We start from the raw sequence: 19,678 nt of genomic DNA on the forward strand, positions 1-19,678 counted from the left end.
CCTGTTGACAAATCAGATACACATGTACACACCACAGACACAGACATGGGAACCACAGACGGTAGATGAACCAGGGAGGTGAGAGTGGGGGGGTCTTTACACACCCCTGTTTCCTGGATGCTGGGGGAGGAGGGTTGGTCCATTGGCTCAGGGTCTTGACCGGCCGCTTTGCTCGGGGGGGGCTGCTGGCCCAAGGGTAGTCTGTTTCCTTTTTTTTTCTCTTTCCTTGTTGCTCCGTGTTGTTCTGTGTTGCTCACTGCCTTAGGGGGTGGCGGAGCTGCAGGTGGCCATGTTTGGTTTGCGGTGTTCGGCCTCTGGGGGATGGGTGGGGGGGTGCCGGTGGCGTTCTGGAGGCTTTTTCTTCTTCTGCTGGGGGGGGGGTTGGTGTGCCTTGGGTCTTTGGGGGGTGCTGAGATAAAAGTCAAAATTATGAGAAAAAAAGTCAAATTTTTGAGGAAAAAAGTCGAAATTATGAGATAAAAAGTCAAAATTATTAGAAAAAAAAGTCGAAATTATGAGGAAAAAGTCATAATTAGATATGAGATAAAATATAGATAGATAATAGATAATGAGATAAAAGTCTAAATTATATGATAAAAGTAAAAAATTACGAGGAAAAAAGTCAAAACTATGAGGGAAAAAGTCAAAATTATGAGAAAAAAGTCAAAATTATGAGATATGTCAAAATTAGGAGGAAAAAAGTCAAAACTATGGGAAAAAAGTCAAAAGTATGAGCTAAAAGTCAAAATTATGAGGGAAAAAAGTCAAAATTATGAGATAAGTCAAAATTATGAGAAAAAGGGCAGAATTATGAGAAAAAAGTCAAAATTATGAGAAAAGAGTCAAAATTATGGGATAACAGTCAAAATTATGAGAAAACAGTCAAAATTATGAGATACAACTCAGAATTATGAGATAAGTAAAAATAATGAGATAAAGGTCAAAATTATGAGAAAAAAGGCAGAATTATGAAAAAAAAGTAAAAATTATAAGAATAAAAACTCAAATTATGAGGTAAAATTTAACATATGAGGAAAAAAAAGTCAAAATTATGAGATCCATCCATCCATTATCTTCCACTTATCTATGGGCTAGGTTGTGGGGGTAACAGTCTGAGCAAGGATGCCCAGACTTCCCTCTCCCCAGACTCCTCCTCCAGCTCTTCCAGGAGGACCTTGAGGCGTTCCCAGGCCAACCGAGAGACATAGTCAGTCCAACGTGTCCCAGGTCTTCCCCGAGGCCTCCTCCCGGCGGGACATGCCCAGAACACCTCCCCAGGGAGGCATCCAGGAGGCATCCAAAATCCGAATCCGAAAAATTATGTGAAAAAAGTCAAAATTATGAGAAAAAAAGTCTGATAATTTGATGAAAAAGATTGATTATTTTGACTTTTTACTTTCCTTACAAATCTACCAATGGGACGAACAAACTGTCAGTCAACGAGTCTCCATTGTAAATGGACCCGATAGACTTCAAATGAACAAAAACAAGTAATGAAAGGACTGATTTTAAAATGAAAACTGATGCCATATTTCGGTGTTTCCATTCCCAGTTTTCTACTGTATAATTAACATTTTGCTCATTTCTGAGGGTCATGGAAACCCAGATAGTGACCCTGTCTGTTCAGATCCAATCAGAACCTCGTCACCAGCGAATCCATCTGTTGGTCTGGTTTAAGGAGCTCAGATAAATCCAGGGTGTGTCACAGAAAACACCTCTGATGGGGTTTGAACGTCGGTACAGGACATTTGTCAGTGAAATGAGCTGAATATTGAACAGTCAGAGCAGGATTTACAGGATTCAACCCCAGGGTCCATGAACAAACAAAGCTCATATGACAGTTTACACACAAAGATTTAGGGCACAAGCATTTATGACCTCAGAGGAGGTTCTGTTTTCATCTGGGTTTGTCTGTTTGTTTGTCTGTTTGTTAGCAAGATAACTCCAAAAGTTATGGACGGATTTGGATGAAATTTTCAGGAAATGTTGATACTGGCACAAGAAACAAATGATTAAATTTTGGTGATGGTTGGGGGGGCACTGATCTGCCTGGGTGGAGGTCTGTGCTCTCCTAGTGCTTTTCTAGTTTTGTTTACTTTCATTATTTATTTGAAACAGTAAGAGTTACGATAAAGACAACAGTAGCAGGTACCAAACTGTTTTAAAACAATAACTGTCATTTTCTTCAATTATCTCATTATTGATACTCCTAAAACACATTGCTTGTAAAATGTTTCCTCCAGACCAGGTAAAGGTCTGAATGATGATGAATGTATGTATCTGCAGTACATCCTTGTGTCCAGTAGGGTGCAGCATTTACCTTCTCAGAAGTTGAACTCCTCATGACACTAATCCAATGACACCAAAGTTCCACTTCGAGACCACAACAGTGTGTAGAACAAGGGTTTTATTCGCATTTTCATTTCTCAAGCCAAAAAAAGAAAAGAAAAAAAAAAAAAAAACAGAAAAAACTTCAGTGTGTGAATTATTTATAATCACTTTACAATGCTATCCGTTGCAGTATTTCATTCACCAGCATTTAGTTCCTTGAAACACTTTGAATAACCCAGCGCAAAAGCAAACACTGGATGGCATTATAGAGTACACTGTAAAAAATATACAGTAAAATACTGTCAGCTGTGGTCGGCAGAGCTTCACTGTAAAAAGTGGGGTGACACTATAAAGGACATTAAGGTAAAGCTGTAACCCCAACTGTAAGCTTCACAGTTAAAAATAGTGGATGTAAAGGTAAATTATTATTAAACAAAAGAACAGATATTGTAAACCTGTTAAAGCAACACTGGAATTTTTCATCCTTCCAACTCTATTTCCAGGTCATTTTGGTGGAACATCTACTCCAGTAGGTTGAGTTCCACTGTGGTCATGGCTCCAGAACATCTTTGTTGTTTGGTTAGTTTATAAAAATAAGTATTTTCATAATTTAATGGTTTTTGGTTTTGTGGTACGTAGCTTATGTTAGATGAAAGGTGAACGTGTGATTACCCTGGGCCATGCAGTGTGCATTAGCAAATGTGTACTCCTTATAAGTTATATCTTAACGCTGCTGACCTCAATATAAAAAACAAGGTGAAAAGATATGAAAAAAAAAATATATATATATATAAGAAGAAATGAAATGCTTTAAGATGTTTGCTTAATAGGTGTTGTTTGCTTAAATGGTGTCTGACCTGAGTTTGTGCTAGGTACTTTCCATATGCCTTTAATTTCTGCTGAACAAGTGATAAAAGAATTGATAACTTGAACTTGAACTCGAACTATCTTGTAAAAATTGTTTGTTCTGCAAGGCGGGATGGGTTTGGTGGTTAGGGTGAGCCGAACATAATCTGACTGTGGTTGCGGGGTGCTCACCTTAACTGCACAAGACATAGACCAAGTTGTAATTTTGACGCACGTTGTGGTTATGTTATCTAAATTAGAACTCCTTGTGCAAACACTGAACCCATGTCTGACCTTTATTAAATGTACAAAACGCTGTTTTGACAGATTTTCAGATGTCTGTAGCGGATGCTAACCCAAGATGAACTCGTCAAATGTGCTTTTCCTAGAATTAGATGTTGCACATCAGTGACCTGTTTTTTGACGTGTTTTGCTCTGCAGCAAGTGCTTTAACCAATCATATGTTTATATGGGATATATGTAACCAAATATGGGAATAACTAAACAATGGGAAGTCTTCTACAAGTCACTAAAGACTATAAAATGTACTGAAGAAGCTTCTTATGTGTTAGACAGATAGTGTGTTTGTTTGGAGATACTAGTGTTAAACTGCCTCCTCTGACTACTCACAAGTTTTTGATTTTTTGTAAACCATTGCTGTTTTCAATAAACCAGATTCTGGACTGACCTTTTTTAAATTTTAACCTTGCCTCCTGGTGGATTTTTTCCTCATTCTCCTATTGTGTTTTTCCATCGACAACTTTAATTGGTAAGTCAATTTCCTTTTAAGTTAACCCCCATCGCTTCGGCAGTCCTGCCTTGGCGGGGCCCCAAATCTTTGTCGGGGTATCTGAGCAGATAAAGAGACACCGGTGGTCATGTACTTTGTAAGCACGTAGACTTAGCCCAGAATACAGCAAAGTCAGTTACCCGGTGTATAAAGATAAAGAAATCTGGGACTATAATTTCACTTAACTAATGTTGTAATGGTTTTTTGAGATTATGGTGCTACGTGTCACAGTTTAATGGTTTTTTACATTAAAACACAGACAAAAATTTGGAGTAGTCATTATTTATAGGTTATTCTGTTATTATTTTACTGGTCCGGCCCACTGGAGATAAAATGGGTCTGAATGTGGAAACCTGAAAGAAAATGAGCCGGAGAGCCCTGAACTAAAAGATGAGAATGATGAAAATGATGTGACAGAAATTATGTAAAAAAATATATATATATAAAATGGAAACATAAACAAACAGAGCTACTTCAAAAATACACCTGACCCTAAACCCCCCATGACTGATATACAAACATATGTAAACTCTGTATTTATGTGACATTGGGTACGGTTACATGATGTTTTTAAATCCAATTTATTTTTCCAGAAGAAATTAATTCAGAACTAAAGTACTTTCTCTTCTGTTTCCATGGAAACGTTAAACCTGAATAAAGGTTTACATGAGAAATGTTTATTCGGTTCTGGCAGCCCTTCTGTTAGCTTAGCTTAGCATAGTCACTGCATTTCCATGGTCACACCAAGCCAGTTTTTTAAGGTGATTTGTTGTCTTTTGTCAGTGATTTTGTGAAATCCGATTCTCCCTAATTATTTCTTTAGATCCGCGACTTACTGCACTCATACAATCTTGGGACTGTTGTGTTGACAGAAGTTGGAAAATCTTTTTGTTGGAAGGGATGCATGCGCTAAATTAGCTTTGCTTTACCGTTTTAGCTTTGCATTAGTTTTTATTTCCCCAGATTTTATTTCTGCAGTAAGTCACATCGCTATGATCGAGCCTCAATTTGTGATCATATTGACCCCACCGGACTAAAGTAATGATTAGGGAGAACTGAATTTCACAAAGTCACTCATAAAATACTACAAATCACCTATAAAAGCCTGACTACATCTGACCATAGGAATGAAGCCATTATGCTAAGCTAGGCTAAGCTAAGCTAATGGAAGGGCTGCAAGAACAAGGCAATCAGTGCACTGCAGTGCAAACTGATTTGCCCACTTATCAAACTCATTAGTGCATGACAAATGAATTAATAAAAAAACAAGTGGTGAACTCTTCCTTCAGGGTTTTCCAGGCTGGTAGATCCCATCAGAATCGCCCACTGGAACGGTTTGGGTTGACTAGACTGCAGTGCATATTCTTACGCCAGCGCAGAATGTGTGCGCCATGGCGACAGGACAAGACAACGAGCATGTGCAGAATGGAAGGAATAAAGTCCAAACGGAATAAAGGGTTTACATGTCCGAGGAAGAATTTAGACCGGATTCAAAAGTACATTAACCAGTGACTTTAATCGGGCTTAAATTTAATCCGAACTTTTCCTTTTCAACTGGAATGAGGTGTTTACATGGGCATCTGAAATAGGATCTAACCTTTAATCAGTTTAAACCAGGAATAAAAGTTGTCATGGAAACGCACAGTATGAAATTATCTTAGAATGCTGGAATAAACTGACAACAATTGGACTCAGGAAAAGGAAATTAAATATTATATAGATTAATATGTAAATGTGTCTCTCATCACGTTTAAGGGCCCCCATTTATGAGCTGAGGACTGATACTGGGGGGTCCGATTACCAAATTAATCTGTAAATGAACTGTCGATTTTGACCATAATAATTTGTAAAACATGTAGCAAGACAAGTCACATTAAACATGTGAAACATGTCCACATTTAAGGGTCAAAGGTGGACGTTTGGGTCTTTAAGGGTTAAAGGTGGACGTTTGGGTCTTTAAGGGTTAAAGGTGGATGCCTGGGTCTTTAAGGGTTAAAGGTGGATGCCTGGGTATTTAAGGGTTAAAGGTGGATGTTTGGGTCTGTAAGGGTTAAAGGTGGACGTTTGGATCTTTACGGGTGCAAGGTGGATGCTTAAGTATTTAAAGGTCAAAGATGGACATTTGGGTCTGTAAGGGTCAAAGGCGGACGTTTGGGTCTGTAAGGGTTAAAGGTGGACGTTTGGGTCTTTAAGGGTCAAAGGTGGATGTTTGGGTCTGTAAGGGTCAAAGGTGGACGTTTGGATCTTTACGGGTTCAAGGTGGATGCTTGGGTATTTAAGGGTCAAAGATGGACGTTTGGGTCTGTAAGGGTTAAAGGTGGACATTTGGGTCTTTAAGGGTTAAACCTCCTCCACGTTCACACACACACATTCTCCATCTCCATTATTCTCCTGTTGCTAAGAAACCGAGCCATCGTCTTCCCTCCAACACACACTGATATCCTCTGAAAGGTCAGTGTTTCGCTGTTGGAGGACATGAAGGTGTTTTTATCGTCTTCCTGACACTTGGATACCATCACATGACAATAAGACATTTGGATCATGAGGCTGAACAGAGCATGCCCACCTCAGACTGTCTTCACACGGACAGGCCTGTGGTCCCGTCAACTGGGAATGATCGAATGTGGACTTTTTTTTTTTTTTTTTTTTGTTTAGGTCAGATCACATTCTCATTGCACTTTCTGCTAGTGGACCAAAATTTGTAAACAGAAGCACGTGACAAACTGCGCTAGCATTGGACAGAAAATTTGGGGGCGGGGTTAATCAGAGACGTTGGGTGTTGATGAAAACAAACATGGCGGTCCTACGTACAGTTAGTGTGTATAGAATCTGTATTCTATTTGTACAGACCAAGGTAACTATCGTTAACAAAAACTAATGAAATGACCAAAACTGGAATTGAAAAAAAACAAAACATTTTTGTTAACTGAAATAAATAAAAACTGTAATTAAAAAAAAAAGATAACTAACTGAAACTGTATTGTGTGTTTACAAAACTAACTAAAACGGATAAAAATTATGGATAAAATTCCCTTCGTTTTCGTCTTTGTCAACGTCGGATTGATACGAAATCGATTTATTTCACTCTAGCAATTTTATCTTGTGACACCATACGACACTTGATGCTCCGTCACTTGTGGTCACTTGTGGTTTCCAGTCGTCTTCTGGTCCCCACTCTACCTGGAAACATGGAGACTAAAGTTGGGAGAAAGCAGCAGAGTCCTGTCTGGGATTTATTTGAATACGACGGAGAAGAAGAGAAAAGATATGACAAAACTAAAACTAAACTAAAACTAAGCATTTAGAAAAAAATGAAAACTAATAAAAACTATCAAACCTGCTCTAAAAACAAATTCAAACTAACTGAATTAGAGAAAAAAAAAAATGTAATTACCAGTAGTTGTAATATATTTTGTGTTGTTTGTTGTTTCATTTCATTTGTTGTGAATCCATGTTCATCCTGTAAACATGAACGTACCTGTGTGTCCAACACATTTGTAATTAAATGTTGCCCACACTGTGCAGAAGTGTGAAGAAAGCCGGTTTTTCTTCATCCTGCGTGTCCTTGTGTGTTCTGATTTTTTTTTTTTTCCAGGAACTGTTTGCTTTTGCAGGAGCTGTAAAGTGTTCAGTTCGGTGTGAGGAAGAGAATAGAATAGACTTTATTTCCATTTGCACAGATACATAGCAGTATAGGTACATTGGAATTCTCGTGTGTTTCCCTGAGTCACGGAATTAGAAAAAGATATGAATAAAAAAACAGAAACAAAACATAAACACAGCTAAAACATATAAAAACAGTTATTGCACAAACACAAATACACATTTGTAAAATAAAGTACTGATCAGAAAAAAAGTAGTAATAATAATAATAATAATAATAATAATAATAATAAGAGTACAGAGCGGTAAAAACAAGTTATTGCACATTCAATTAAAATACTGGGAGGTAGAGCAGATAGTTTCAGAGCAGAGGTGATTTCTCACAGACAGCAAGGGAAGCTCAGCTTTCCCTAAATTACTCAAATTAAATGGTCAAATATGTTCGGTTGTGTTGACATTTCATTGACTACAAATGTGTTATAACATGTTCATTTCACAGACGAGTTTGTTCAGAATCTGCGTTATCACAAATCATCAGACTCGATGTTGTTCACTTCTCATACGATAAGGCCATTGACCATTTTCTTAAAAAGGAATGGAGGGCTGAATTTATGTTTAAATAACTTGAAAATTTTTTTGATGTAAGTCGACAATGAGCTTCCCCTGTCTGAAAGATGAGCAGCCGCCACTGTTTCAAAGAAATGTAGAAAAACGACCGTCATGAACACGATGCTGTTTTCTGCTGAACGGTGAAACAGATGCTGATGTGAAAGGATTTGCCCTCAGAATCAGAAACCTTTAAATGTGAAGGTGATTTCCATCCTGATGACTTTAGCGCCTCCTCCTCCTCCTCCTCTCCTTTTCCACCTTGGGCTCCATCTCACACCTCCGTCACACTTCAAGAGGTGTTTGAGGGTGTGAATGGGTTTGAATCCACAGGGGACCCGTAACTGTTTCTGGACCAAAACCTGCACATTCCCCAGTCTGAAGTGTCGTGTTGGTCCAGATCCACGTGGACCCTCTGGACTGGGATCAGGGGCTGGTTTTGGTTTGAGCCACGCTGACCTTTTCACCTCTTTCTGCTCCATCGCACAGACTAGAAGTGACATGACATCCAGAGGAGCTGGAACTGATGGAGCTGAAAGCAACAGCACAAAGGTTCAGAGCACGGTTATTATCGAAAACTTACCAAATGACCAAAACTAGAATGGAAAAAACATTTTCGTTAACTGAAATAAATAAAAACTAGAATTAAAAGAAAAAAATGATAACTAACTGAAACTGTATTGTGTGTTTACAAAACTAACTAAAACGGATAAAAATTATGGATAAAATTCCCTTCGTTTTTGTCTTTGTCAATATCGGATTAACGCGAAATCGATTTATTTCGCTCTAGCAATTTTCTCTGCTGTCACCATATGACACTTGACGGTCCGTCATTTGTGGTCACTTGTGGTTTCCAGTCGTCTTCTAGTCCCCACTCTACCTGGAAACATGGAGACTAAAGTTGGGAGAAAGCAGCAGAGTCCTGTCTGGGATTTATTTGAATACGACGGAGAAGAAGAGAAAAGATACGACAAACTAAAATTAATACTAAAACTAAACTAAAACTAAGCATTTAGAAAAAAATGAATACTAATAAAAACTAGCAAACCTGCTCTAAAAACAAATTAAAATGAACTGAATTAGAGAAAAAAAAGTCAAAACTAAATAAAACTAAACTATAATTAATAATCCAAAGCTGTAAGAACCTTGAACCAAACAAGCGGTCCATTTCCAAACGGACTCTGGGCTGTTTTCTATTGCACACTTTACATTTTGTACATTTCTGAGGGTAATGGACCCCCAGTTAATCTGAGCCTGAACCCTAAATGATCAGTTTACAGTTGAAGTAGATCAATAATCAGCCCGTTCTGATCCCTTTCTCCTGTACAACAGTATTGGATGCAGTCGTCCTCTTCTGTAGGACACTATGGAAGGACCTTCAGTAGAAGTGAATGGAGTCCCATGGTGTTGTTGAGGACATTATTGTGAGATGTAGTGTCTCCTTTGTGCAGGACACCATCTGTTATCTGTGGGCTGCCCTACTTCCTTCATCAGCTCTGTGTTTTTCTACCGTTCACTAAATATAGCAGCACAGTCACATCACAGTCTGAGTGCACAACAAAAGGGAAGCTTTCATGGTGTTGACGATGATGATGGTGATGATAAACGTCGACGAGGCTGGATGTGCGTAAGTCGGAATCAAAGACGACGTTCCCCTCGATGAGATTAACTTCTACGAGAAACAATGAAGAATTTATGTGTTTGTGTGACGAAACGAAGAGCTGTGATTAACGCCAGAAAAACAGAGCAAACACACAGATGATGACAAAATGATCCAATGAGGATTCAGGTGCACGACTGGTCACCGTCTCATTCTGTCTCATATATATATGAAATTATCATGTTTTTGAATAATAATGAGTTAGATTTCTATAGAGTTTTCTTAGATTGTTGCCGGGGGGGGGCAAACTAAATATTAGAGTAAAATTTGAAAAAAAAAAAAAAAAAAAAGGAGTGGACTGATAAATTTGTAGGTGAAATATTCTCAGTACTTTTGCCTTTACCTTCTGCAGTGGAAAAAAAGTAAAATTCAGGCTCTGGGAAAAAAAACCCACCAGTCTCTGAAGATTTGACAAGTGTTCTAATATTTTTGTACACCACTGTATGTGTGTGTGTGTGTGTGTGTGTGTGTGTGTGTGTGTGTGAGTGTGTGTATGTAAATATATATATATATATTTATATATACATATATATATATATATATATATATATATATATATAAATATATATATATATATATACATATATATAATTTTGTCATACCTGTTGCCAGACAATAGTCTGGTTTTGTCTGTCTTTTATGTTTTGTGTGTCACTTCCTGTTTTATTTTGTTAAGTTTTCCCTCATGTGTCTTGTCTGTCGTCTTTACTTCCTGTTCCCCGCTCATCCTGACCTCTGTCCTGATTACCTGTCTCCGCCCTGATTTGCTTCACCTGTGTCTAGTTGTCTTCCCTCCCTTTTGTGTATTTAAACCCTGTCTTTTCCTTTGGTCAATCGCCAGTTTGTAACTCCAGTAGTTCAGACCAGCGTTCTTGACCTCGTTTGTTCGTTTGCTTGCCTGTTTTTTGACCTGTTTTTGGATCCCTCGGTTTCTCGTCTTCTGCCTGTTCCCTGTCGGTTTTGTCTGCCTCATCTGATCTGGTTTTGACCTTCTCGCCCTGACTACCGGTACGTGAGTTTGCCTAGTCTTTATGTCCTGTTGCTCGGTTGTTAGCCTGCCTGTGTATGACCTGTTTCCGTCCCTGACCTCCCTCTGCTTTTCCCCAGTCGGGGAAAAGAATCCTAACACCGCTCGGGGAGACGGGCTGCTGCCCTCGATCCGGAGGACTAATCTGAGGAGAAAGATCCCCACCATTATCCTCAAGATTCTGTCACTCATTATATTTTTTCACCTGTGTGTGAACAATAAACCTTTTGGAACTAACTTTTGTTGTTGGAGTTCTGCATTTGGATTCTGGGTTTGTACTAACAGTATTACAGTACAAACTGGCCAAAATATGAATCCAGCAGAACTCACACAGGTCATGGAGGCTATTCAGTCCCAGGGGCACAGGCTAGGGGGACATGACCAAGCTCTCCATACTCTCCTCGACAAGATGAACCAGCTTACTACTCAGGTGGCTCTGCTCACTAGTACCCAAGCTGCGGCTGCAGCTGTGTCAGGCGAGAGTCGGGCTACCACCCCGCCAGTTCGAGACTCGGCTGAGCCGAACATTCCGGCACCATCCAAGTACTCTGGTAATCCCGACACCTGTCGAGACTTTTTTACACAACTTCAGTTAATTTTTGATTCGCAACCTGTTTGTTTTGCTAAAGATTCTGTTAAAATTGCCTACGTGGCTAGCCTGTTGGAGGGTTCCCCTCTCAGTTACTTTAACGCTCTGTTTGAACAAGGTTCTCCTGCTGTTCAGTCTTTTTCGGCTCTGGTATCCGAACTCAAGAGGGTATACGATCACCCGGTTCGGAGCCAGTTTGCTGGTCACCAGATTTTGAGGCTCAGACAGGGAGAAAAGTCTATCAGGCAGTATGTGAGCGCCTTTCGTTCGTTAGCTGTAGAATCAGGGTGGAATAACCAGGCCCTGATCACTGCATTTTTATCCGGCCTTAATCGCTCTGTGGGCCGTGAGATGGCGCTCCGTCAACAGCTTCACTCCCTAGACGACGTCATAACCGAGGCCATCCGGGTCGCTGACCAGGAGTCTGTTTGGCAATCTATGGAACCAGAGGTCAACTCTCCGTCCAGTAGGGGACCTGGTCGTGAGACGCCACGCCTTCCGGTGACAGAGACTGGGGGTAACCGGGAGGAACCTATGCAGTTGGGACAGACTCACATATCGGCTGAAGAACGTCGCCGACGCATGACAGAGGGCCTTTGCCTGTATTGCGGCCAAAGTGGACACAGAGTCATAAACTGTTCTCTTAGACCTGATGCCAAGACAGGTGAGGGGTCGCTGTTGAGCAGAACTGTGTGTTTATCCACTGTCACTCGCCCGTTTCCTGTGGTGCTTCTGTGTTCTAACTCTCTGTCTCTCCAGCACCCCGTCCTGATCGATTCCGGGTCCGACGCTAACCTTATGGACCAGAACCTGGTTAGTAAACTGGGCCTCATCACGAATCCGGTTCAGCGTCCGCTGGAAGCCCGAGCCCTGGACGATCACGTGATCTGCCGCATTACCCATTGCACTGAACCGGTTGCTGTGCAGTTCCTGGATGGGCACTCTGAAAACATTAGCTTTCATGTTTATTGTTCTGACTCTCAGCCATTAATTCTGGGTTACCCTTGGTTACAGACTCACGAACCATTTATTGATTGGGGCACAGGGGAGGTTATTTCGTGGAGTAAAGATTGTGAGACTCGTTGCAAGTTTGTTGAATTGCCTGTTAGTCCTCCCAAATCATCACAGATTTCTGTAGCCCCAGTTAGTGTTCCCTTGGAGGAAAATAAGGATTTTCCAGCGCTAGAGAAGGTTCCGTCGTGTTACCACGACTTAAAGGAGGTTTTCAGCAAGTCTAAAGCTACGGCTCTGCCTCCTCATCGTCCTTATGACTGTTGCATTGATTTACGACCTGGTACGTCTCCTCCTAAAGGGAGGTTATATTCTCTATCTGGACCGGAAAACGTAGCCATGAAAAAGTACATTGACGAGTCCCTGGCTGCTGGGTTAATTAGGCCCTCTTCGTCGCCTGCAGGAGCGGGTTTTTTCTTTGTGGATAAGAAGGACAAGTCACTTAGGCCTTGCATTGATTACCGGGGGCTCAATGATATTACAGTCCGCAACAGATACCCTTTACCACTAATGTCCTCGGCCTTCGAACTATTGCATGGTGCTAAGATCTTTTCCAAGTTAGACCTTCGTAACGCCTACCACTTAGTCAGAATAAGGGAAGGTGATGAATGGAAGACAGCGTTTAACACCCCTAGTGGCCACTACGAATACCTTGTGATGCCTTTTGGTCTGACCAACGCCCCTGCTGTCTTCCAGGCCCTTGTCAATGACGTACTCAGAGACATGTTGAATGTTTTTGTGTTTGTCTATTTGGACGACATTTTAATTTTTTCCCCAGACGAGGAAACACACATTCTGCATGTGCGACAGGTGCTCCAAAGACTCCTCACAAACCAACTGTTCGTCAAGGCAGAGAAGTGCGAATTCCATCAGCCTTCGGTGTCGTTTTTGGGCTTCATCATTGCTGAAGGAAGTGTTCAGATGGACCCTGAGAAGGTTAGTGCTGTCAGGAAGTGGCCTACTCCAACTTCCCGGAAGGACGTTCAAAGATTCCTAGGATTTGCTAACTTCTACAGGAAGTTTATCCGGGGGTTTAGCAGCGTGGCTGCCCCCCTGCATGCTCTCACTTCTTCTAAGTCTGTGTTCAGGTGGAATACTGAAGCGGATACGGCCTTCAACCGCCTTAAGGGGGCGTTCTCCTCGGCTCCTATCCTGTCCGTCCCCGACCCGACTCTACAGTTTGTGGTGGAAGTCGACGCCTCCGACTTGGGTGTGGGGGCGGTGATATCGCAACGCTCTCCTACGGACAACAGGTTACACCCTTGTGCTTTTCTGTCCAAAAGACTGTCGTCTGCTGAACGGAACTATGATATTGGAAACCGTGAGTTGCTGGCCATCAAAGTGGCATTGGAGGAGTGGCGCCATTGGTTGGAGGGGACGGACGTGCCATTTCTCATCTGGACGGACCATAAAAACCTGGAGTACCTGCGCTCAGCGAAGCGCCTCAACTCTCGTCAGGCCAGGTGGGCTTTGTTTTTCACGCGCTTTAATTTCACTCTTTCCTACCGTCCAGGCTCTAAAAATGGTAAGCCTGATGCTCTCTCCAGAGTGTTTTCCCCTGACACATGTTTTTCTGAACCTGAGACTATTCTGCCCAGTTCCTGTATGGTGGGGGCTTTTCAGTGGAGTGTGGAGAGGTTGGTTTTGGAGGCTCTCAATGATTGTGACATTCCGGATGGCGTCCCGCCAGACCGCCTTTTTGTTCCTCCTCACCTTCGTCCTCAGGTGATCCAGTGGGGCCATGCTTCTAAGATGGCGTGCCATCCTGGAGTGAAGAGGACTCTATTTATGGTGAAACAACGCTTCTGGTGGACAGCGATGGAAAGGGACGTCGCTGAATATGTGGCTGCCTGCCCTGTGTGTGCGGTCAGCAAGGTCTCTAATAAGGCTCCGATGGGGGAGTTGCGTCCGTTGCCTGTTCCCAAGAGGCCCTGGTTGGACATCGCCTTGGACTTTGTGACCGGGTTACCTTCATCCAATGGTAACACGGTTGTACTCACGGTGGTAGATAGATTCTCTAAAATGGTGCATTTTATTCCCCTACCCAAACTGCCTTCGGCTAAGGAAACAGCGGGGGCGCTGTTAAACCATGTTTTCCGCCTGCATGGGTTCCCCAGAGACGTGGTCTCCGATAGGGGGCCCCAGTTTACTGCTAGTTTTTGGAAGGCTTTTTGTTCTCTTGTTGGTGCTTCTGTCAGTCTGTCTTCAGGTTTCCACCCTCAGACCAACGGCCAAATGGAGAGACTTAATCAGGTCCTGGAGGTGGGACTCCGTGTGCTGGCCTCCCAGAACCCCGCCTCCTGGAGTCGCCAGTTGTTGTGGGTGGAGTTCGCCCACAATTCTCTGCCCAGTGCATCTTCAGGTTTATCTCCCTTTCATGTGGTGTATGGTTACCAGCCGCCATTGTTTCCCTCGCTGGAGAAGGAGGTGGGCGTGCCTTCGGCCTTGGCTCTCATCCATAGATGCAAGAGGACCTGGACTCGAGCTAGACAAGCCCTGCTGAAGGCGTCGGGCCGTTACAAGACCACGGCTGACTCCCGGAGAAGCCCTGCTCCCGTTTACCATCCGGACCAGAGGGTTTGGCTGTCAGCTAAGCATCTTCCTCTGCGGATTGAGAGTCACAAGTTGACACCCAGGTTCGTAGGCCCATTTCCTATCTCAAAAGTTATTAATCCTGTTTCTGTACGTTTGAAGTTACCAAGATCTATGAGGATTCATCCCACGTTTCACGTCAGTCAAATTAAACCGGTGAAAGAAAGCCATCTGGTCCCGCCCACCCAACCCCCACCTCCTCCACGGATGATTGACGGGGGTCCAGCTTACACGGTCCGGCGGTTGATGGCAGCTCACCGCCGGGGAAGAGGATTCCAATACCTGGTGGATTGGGAGGGTTATGGTCCTGAGGAGCGTTCCTGGGTGCCTGCGTCTCGTATTCTGGACCCTGACCTGATTCGACAGTTCCATCATAGTCATCCTGATGTCCCTGGTCCGTCTGGTGCCGTCCCTAGGAGGGGGGGTACTGTCATACCTGTTGCCAGACAATAGTCTGGTTTTGTCTGTCTTTTATGTTTTGTGTGTCACTTCCTGTTTTATTTTGTTAAGTTTTCCCTCATGTGTCTTGTCTGTCGTCTTTACTTCCTGTTCCCCGCTCATCCTGACCTCTGTCCTGATTACCTGTCTCCGCCCTGATTTGCTCCACCTGTGTCTAGTTGTCTTCCCTCCCTTTTGTGTATTTAAACTCTGTCTTTTCCTTTGGTCAATCGCCAGTTTGTAACTCCAGTAGTTCAGACCAGCGTTCTTGACCTCGTTTGTTCGTTTGCTTGCCTGTTTTTTGACCTGTTTTTGGATCCCTCGGTTTCTCGTCTTCTGCCTGTTCCCTGTCGGTTTTGTCTGCCTCATCTGATCTGGTTTTGACCTTCTCGCCCTGACTACCGGTACGTGAGTTTGCCTAGTCTTTATGTCCTGTTGCTCGGTTGTTAGCCTGCCTGTGTATGACCTGTTTCCGTCCCTGACCTCCCTCTGCTTTTCCCCAGTCGGGGAAAAGAATCCTAACACCGCTCGGGGAGACGGGCTGCTGCCCTCGATCCGGAGGACTAATCTGAGGAGAAAGATCCCCACCATTATCCTCAAGATTCTGTCACTCATTATATTTTTTCACCTGTGTGTGAACAATAAACCTTTTGGAACTAACTTTTGTTGTTGGAGTTCTGCATTTGGATTCTGGGTTTGTACTAACAGTATTACAAATTTATTGATTTATTTTTAATTTTTTAATTTATTTTTTTCTGTTGTATTGATAATTTCTTTCCTGCTTCTTTTTATTATAATTGAATGGAGCAACTGTAACAATAATCTCCCCCTGGGATTAATAAAGTGTTCTGGTTCTGGTTCTTGTAACCCAGGTCTCCTCACCAATTTTGAAATTATTTATTATAAAATTTCCAAAATGCAACTAGAAGTATTGTCATTGTGATTGTGTTTATTAATCTATTTTATTCTTTGTGCGTGCCTGCACTACCTGTGTGGCTGGAAACAGTCACAGTATCGCGAGATTAGTAGAGCCAACAGGTAGAGGAAGTAAGAGAGAGAGAGAAGACTGTAGAGTGAGCTGTGGTGTGGACGGCAAACATGGAGTCAGAGAGCTGGTAAATACTCACCTGTTTAACCACTTATCTGCACCACATTTATATTCCTGGACAGTTTAATGTATAGATGTGTTTTCCGCCACAGTTATAGAGGTCTATTGAGGACAAGAGAGAGGGAAAAGAAAGGAGAAGTGAACCGAACTCCTGAATTGGTGAGTTGTATTGCTGTTGCCATTAGCCTGTTGCTATTGTCCTTTGTATTTCAGTGCACTGCTCTGATTGCTGCTGCTGTATGATGACTAATGTGTCTGTATGTCTGTAAAACGCATGGACTTGGTGTATTTAACTGCACCATGGTTGCTAGTTAGCGGACGCTAGTTAGCACTTAGCGTTAGTACTTGGCATTTGCGCTAGCGTCGTAGCTGCTAGCATTAGCATGCTAAACCGGAAGTGCTATCCGCTAAACCAGAAGTACTATCCATAATCAATAAAACTTGTTTAATGTTCATTATGGACAAAAGTGACATGCATTGGAATTGGAAATATTAATTAAGTTTGTATATTTAAAGTGAAATTATGCACTTTTGATTACTTTGGAGAATGAATTTGATGTCAAAAGTTGATACAGCTGTAGATTTGTGATTTATTTGTGATTTATTTGAATGTGTTTGGTTTGACGAACCTTATCAAAGAGTGAATGTAATTAAAGTCGGCCTTGTGTAATTCAGGCCAGGTGTTTTCTGGTGATTGGAAACCCCGATGGTGAGCGAGGAACAAAAAGAAGAACTAGGATCTGCTGAACTGAACTGATCTGATCTACTGTCATAGTAGGCCAGAGCCTCTGCTCACTCCTGCAACACACACACACACACACACACACACACACATACAGCCCAGCCCAATTCCCTTATTTAATTTTGGACTCTTGACTACAACTGACTATTTTTTTTCTGGATATTTGGACTTCTGACTTTGTTTTTTTTCTTTATTGAGTTGGAACTGATTGTAAACCTATGAAAGTTATTTCATATGGAAGAACAGAAAAAAGATCCATCACATTGAAACTCTTTAAGGTGCACCCAAATTAAGAATTATAAACAGTTGTTTTTTCCAAACAAAAGAACATAATAATATAACTGGTTGATCAAACCTTTGTTTTGTATATCAAAAAAACACAAGCCTGGAGTGCTGCGTAGGTATCGTTGGTCTTCTTTCCTTGCTTCTGGTGCTCATCAGTGTTGGGATCCAAATACTAGTTGGTTGTAGGAACTGAGGCACTCGGAGTAGGGCTGAGATTAAAAAGCCTTTATTTCAGCATGGCCAAACAAGTTAAAAACTACTCTTTAACTGTTAAAAACAAGTTGAAGAGCTGATAAAGGTGGTGCAGTAGTGGTGTGGGGCAGGGACCAATACATCCTGGAGGCCCGACAACAGCTGGATAACCGTGAGTACTATGAGCCCCTATTGTCTAATCCTACTGAACAAATGAAGGCTGAATTTACAAAGATGTTACTGGAAGCCAGGAATGACGACTGGATTTCACAAAGTGAACATGATTTCCTTCTGAGTGAAAATCCAAGAATCCCCTCATTTTATCTGCTTCCAAAGGTACATAAGAACTTACTAAACCCACCAGGAAGAAGTGGCTACGACTCAGTTACAGAGCCGGCATCTAAATTTGTTGATTTCCACATTAAGCCATTTGTAAGTGAATTGCCCTCTTTTATTCAAGACAGCACACATGTTCTAAATGAGATCAGAAACCTAAAAAACATTGGATCATCACTGCTGGTTACTATGGATGTGGAAGCATTATATACTAATTAGGGATGCAAATTATCGATTAATTCATTAATCATTAGTTGGTTGTCCTTATCGATCGATTAATGATTAATTGATAAGCGCCGATTTTCCTGAGAACCTGAATTTCTTTTTCAATACGGTCTATAAGAATAAAAGCTAAATCCTGATTATACACTTCATGAAAAAAGCATGTCATATTCCTTAATGATTGGTTTATTGAACCACTGGATACAGTCAGTGTTTCCTGTGGAATTCATCTGTTGGTGTGGCGGTGTGTAATGGGGGGTGCACACGCGTGCGTTTCGGCGGGGGTGGGGTGGTACTCGCATGCACGCAGTATGGCCAGGGGATGTGTGCGTGTTGGTTGGTAACCGTGCACGTGCGTGCGTCACTTTCCGTCACTATGTGGGTACAGTGCAGTCCATGACCCCGCAGAAGTGAAAGTAAAACTTTTCGCTCATTTATCTTTTCCCACCTCCTGAAGCTTTGCAAATGCATTACATACCTGTGGCCCGAATCAGGATCCTGGAGGATGTTTTCAACTTGTGTCTCACTGAGCATGGACTAGACCAACCCCCAGGGAAAACGCTCCGATACCGACCTCGCATTTGTGTTTGTACGAGGGCTGTTCAATAAGTTCATGGCCTCACCCAGAACAGAACAACACAGACTGATAATTTATATTTTATTTTTCAACATAATCTCCATTTACAGCAATGCACTTGGTCCATCGATGTTCAAGCATCACTATCCCATCACGAAAGAATGTAACATCCTGTATTATAACAACCAGTATTTCTGGGTGAGGCCATGAACTTATTGAACAGCCCTCATATTTATTCGGGGGTGTGCCACTCCCCTAAACAGACGGTCTGTGTTTAACTCCACCATGTCCATAAAGACATTCTAACTTATCAACAACATGATCCGGTTCAGTGACCAGCTATCCCAGCCGTGGTGTCACAGCGCGAACAAACCGGCAGCCTTCGGACAGGTGTGGACAGGTAGACAAGAGCAATTAACCGACAATGAATAATTTAATCGAGCAAATTCTTATCGACAATTAATCGTTAGTTAATTATTTGTTTACATCCCTAATATTAACATTGCTCACAATGAGAGCCTAGAAGCTCTATCATTTTTCCTGGAAAAGAGACAACCTGAGTTGCTGCCCCCTGCTGCCTTCATCTCGCTACTTACAGAATGGACTTTAAATAATGTGTTTTTGTTTCAGAACCAGTTCTATAAACAGAAAAAGGGTACAGCAATGGGAGCATGTTTCACACCCAACTACGCCAACCTATTCATGGGATTCTGGGAAGAAAAG

The sequence above is a fragment of the Sphaeramia orbicularis genome, chromosome 3 (assembly GCF_902148855.1).
Source record: "Sphaeramia orbicularis chromosome 3, fSphaOr1.1, whole genome shotgun sequence".
NCBI classification, from domain to species: domain Eukaryota; kingdom Metazoa; phylum Chordata; class Actinopteri; order Kurtiformes; family Apogonidae; genus Sphaeramia; species Sphaeramia orbicularis.